This window comes from Bison bison, unplaced genomic scaffold (assembly GCF_000754665.1).
Source record: "Bison bison bison isolate TAMUID 2011002044 unplaced genomic scaffold, Bison_UMD1.0 scf7180017864163, whole genome shotgun sequence".
NCBI lineage: Eukaryota > Metazoa > Chordata > Mammalia > Artiodactyla > Bovidae > Bison > Bison bison.
The window spans coordinates 12,548,340-12,553,151 of record NW_011494735.1 but is presented as its reverse complement, the minus strand read 5'-3'; positions in this window follow the sequence as shown (position 1 = coordinate 12,553,151).

Here is a 4,812-nt window from a genome sequence, read left to right as displayed (position 1 = left end):
TGGGGGCGGTCGTGGGGGCTATTCCCCCTTCATGGTCTGGACCGCCGCTACGGGCAGTCTGGATGCTGGGAACTGCTGGGAGGAAACAGGACGACACGTAGAAGGAGAAGAAAGTGCCTGCAAGTCAGGAGCCAAGTGAGGCCTGTCTGCGGAGGGTCGGCCCACATCCTGAGAAGGTGTCGGGCCTGGGCCCCCACCCGCCTGGCTCAGGAGACGCAGCCCCATCAGCAGGTTCCTCCCTCCCCCAATACCAGGTCATTTCCCCCTCTTCATAGAGGACAGACTATTTTCATTAGTTTCTAATTTATTTTTATATGATCTGCTTAAATTGTTCATGCTGTCTACAATAAAACCATTGAAACGCTCAAAAACAAACAAAAACAGATACCACTGCTGGTTTATGAAAGGCATAGCAAAAAGGGTTTATAAATGTATTGGAACATGAAGATGGCAGGATGGCAGAGAGGCCTACTGTGGCAATGTTATATATAATCATTTAAATGTGTACTTAATACACGTACTGAAAAGGTACCTGACCTGCTCTGTCTGATTTCATAAGTGATTTAAAAAGATCTTTAAGTATGTATGACATCTATTTTGATTGTTCAAACTAAAACGATTTTGAAGCTTATAAAATAGATTTGAAGCCAAGGCTGGGAAATTGAAGAGTCAATTACTCATATTTAGAATTTGTTTCCTATGAAAGTCAAAGAAAAAAGTTATAAAACTAAAGAGTGAAAGTTTATGTAGTACTCTTCTGTCCATTTGTTTTCTATCACCTCACAGTCTGGATACCATACTTTACAAGAGAGCCCAGTGTAAAGAAATAAGATATATCTGCAATGAATTGGAATAGGTTGAATATTACCTTGTATCATAATCTACAGTGCTTTCTATTTTAAAGAATAGCCTTCTTTGAAGTAAGGCTCTTAAGACTCTCTCCAAGACACATATTCTATCACAATTCTCATCTCTTCTCTCTGATGACGGAGCAAATAGGTCAACTGATCTCTGCCTGTCAACTATGAATGAAAGTAACTTTGACTTGCATCTCATTCATCTTTTTGCAAGAACATAAAAAAGAAGCTGCATGAAACTCAGCATGCACTGCCTTTCCCATGGCAAGGAATACAAAAAAATTTCCCCAATTTGGAGTTGTATTCAGTACTCTCTGAATGGCAATAAACTTTTTTTTTTTAGTTATTCAACAAAAGTGAAGCACCTCGTAAGTTGTAATATATTTTTGGTATCGTTCAAACTTTCATTCAAACTTTTATTCAAACTTTCATTCAAACTTTTATTCAAACTTTCATTCAAACTTTTATTCAAACTTTCATTCAAACTTTTATTCAAACTTTCATTCAAACTTTTATTTTCAACTTTATTCAACAACATTTATTTACCTTGGATTTGAAGTTCATTAGGGATGATGAACACAAAACTTTTATGAAACTTTATGTAACTCCTCAGTGTAAATATTAGTATCAAGTAGGCCAAAAAGTTTGTTTGGAGTTTTTAGTAACATCTTACAGAAAAACTTGAGCAAACTTTTTGGCCAACTCAGTATTTTTATAGTTGTTATTTATACCTGAGATTCTTTCTCCAATTGTCAGTGAAATCAAATTATGTTTTCTGAATTATGTCATGGTATAGCATAGTGTATTAAAGAGGACAAATACCGGAGGCAGCTTGCCTGAATTTGAGTTTCAGCACCATTTGATATTTGCTGAGGGGCCTTGGTCAGTTTTAATTAATTGCCCTATTCTTAGATTTCCTCAATTTTCATTCAAGTATGATAGTAAGAGTACTTACCTCATAGAATTTTTACTGGAGTTAATTTTCTAGACATATGTTAAGCATTTAAAACAAGACTAACTTTAAAGTAAATGCTCTAGGAGTTTTCTAATAATAACTCCATCAGTCAGTTCAGTTCAGTCCCTCAGTCATGTCCGACTCTTTGCAACCCCATGAATCGCAGCACACCAGGCCTCCCTGTCCATCACCAACTCCCAGAGTTCACTGCAACTCATGTCCATCGAGTCAGTGATGCCATCCAGCCATCTCATCCTCTGTCGTGCCCTTCTCCTCCTGCCCCCAATCCCTCCCATCATCAGAGTCTTTTCCAATGTGTCAACTCTTCGCATGAGGTGGCCAAAGTACTGGAGTTTCAGCTTTAGCATCATTCCTTCCAAAGAAATCCCAGGGCTGATCTCCTTGCAGTCCAAGGGATTCTCAAGAGTCTTCTCCAACACCACACTTCAAAAGCATCAATTCTTCGGTGCTCAGCTTTCTTCACAGTCCAACTCTCACATCCATACATGACCGCTGGAAAACCAAAGCCTTGACTAGACAGACCTTTGTTGGCAAAGTAATGTCTCTGCTTTTGAATATGCTATCTAGGTTGGTCAAAACTTTTCTTCCAAGGAGTAAGTGTCTTTTAATTTCATGGCTGCAGTCACCATCTGCAGTGATTAATTATACACATTTTACTGCATTATATGCATTGCTATGCATTTAACCATACACCATAAGAACTTATACACATTCAGTTATGTACTATAGACATTTGTGTATATCTAGCTACATACTGCCAATAGTCTATAGTTTTATATGTTTATATATATAAACATATAGTATTTCTAAATCTGTCTTAATAATGAAAAGGAGAATAAGAACTGGAAGCACACCCAGCATCTTTGTGGTTACGATAGTTAAGCTGAAAAGATAATTATGTTATTAAATTATTAAATTCCATTATTAAAACAAACAATGATGTTCAAAATGAATTAAAAACTTGAGCATCTGTTTGAAGTTAAGGCCTTTTACATTTGTTGCTCATAACTGTGTAGTTTCCTACTAAACGTAGGGTGAAACAGACTTTATGCAGCAGGTGAGAAAAGAAGTAAAATAAAAGGAAGAATTGAGATAGTTACTACACAGGAGATATTTGTTCCCAATAACATTTGGGAACAAATGTTATTAATAGATGAGTCTAGATTTTAAAGAGGTCAATATAAGTTGAAAATCTAAGCAAGGATTGGAGGATAAAGTGAAGTATATAAAAAATCAGCCAGAGGGAATAAAGCAGGGTAGGGCAGTACAGATTAAGAGAGGATTAAATTAAGACTTAAATTTTTAAAACACATAATTTTTTAAGAATAAGCATATGGTATAATCTTTTATTTTGAAGATATTACCTTGAAAGGAGAGCAAAAAGTTTTTAATGAAGAGAAATGATAAGATTTAAATGAGTGATATGATCCACAGTGTGAAAATATTAAAATGGGAGAGTTGGAATTGTCCTGATATGTTATGCAGACTTAGAAAGTTATTAAGACTTGGTCTTGTAGCATTTTCCAAGAATAAAACAGAGTTGAAACTTTTTTAAAATGTCCTTTAGCACTAATGAACATTTGCTTCTTTTTTCTTTTGCTTTTTTGCTTTAAGATATAAAGTTCAACTTACATTTTGAAAATGATTGTAATGACTTTAAAATGTGTTTTATTGGGAATTGACAGTTCAGTGGTTAGGGCTGCACTTTCACTGTTGAGGGCACTGGTTGGGAAATTAGGATCACACAAGCTGTGCAGCATGGACAAAAAAAAAAAGTAAGAATGAGCTTTGTTGTTGGTGTGTGTGACTAAATTTGGGTAGAACATTGACCAAAAATGGAGTGTTTGTTCAGAATATTTGTATTTTTCCAAAGATTTTTTTTTTTGCTAATATATTAATAATCATGACCAGAATCTCGTATTTACTTCAAATCTCAGATACTCTTCCAAAACATGTATTAAAAGTCAAGAGTCCATGTTCATTACTTCTTGTTCTATATCTGTTACTGTGAATTAACTTTCTGAAATATTAAAATTGCTTATACATCATGATTCATACATATATAAATCTGTAACAATTTTTGGTTATTTTTCCATTAAAGTAAAAGATTTTTCATTGTCTTCAGTAATCTCCACTCACTTCCTTCACTCCCTTGGTTTTATTTATTTTTTTTTTTTGAAACTAAATAAACCCTTTATTTGAAACATTTGAAAGAAATAAACATTCTTTTATTCATTCAAATCTGTCCATATTACCTTATCTTGCAAAAAAGGTATGAGTGACAGTTTACTTTTATAACATATCAGTGGGAAGAATAGCAGATCTCAAGTATCATCCTTGGTCTGAGTGTCAGTAACATAACACCAAAACTTTTGCAAGAAAATGGTGGGAATGACCATGAGATAAAGTAGGATAAAAGAGAGAAATTGAAGTAGTGGCTGGGTGATAGGCACCAGGACAATGTAAACAATTCACAATAATTTCTGGTGATATCACTGCACTGTCATGGGGTAATGCAGTTTTTTTTCTTTTTTTCTTTTTTTCACTCCCTTGGTTTTAATCCATATATATATATATATATATATATAGAGAGAGAGAGAGAGAGAGAGAGAGAGAGAAAGTTGCAATATTCTAATTTTTTTTTTTTTCAGAGAAGCTAAAAAGATTCTGTTATTATGTGAAGCATCCTGGTTTTTAAATGTTGGGTGCTAGCTAGAAAGTTTCCAAAGCATCTTTTAGGCTGTTACTTTATAGGCCAAATGGAGTATTGTTATCCAAAAGCTGATTTGCCTCTTGGGTGGGTATCCAGGCAAAAGACATGGCCAAGCCAGTGACTAGGAGAAAGAAGAAGTTCTTACTTGAAGCGAGTAAGGAGAACACCAGGGATCTTTCGCATCGAGATATATTCCCAAACAGCAAAATTGAGAAAGTTTCAAGCTAAGGATATACATGCATATTCATGAAAAGATTTGGGTGGTA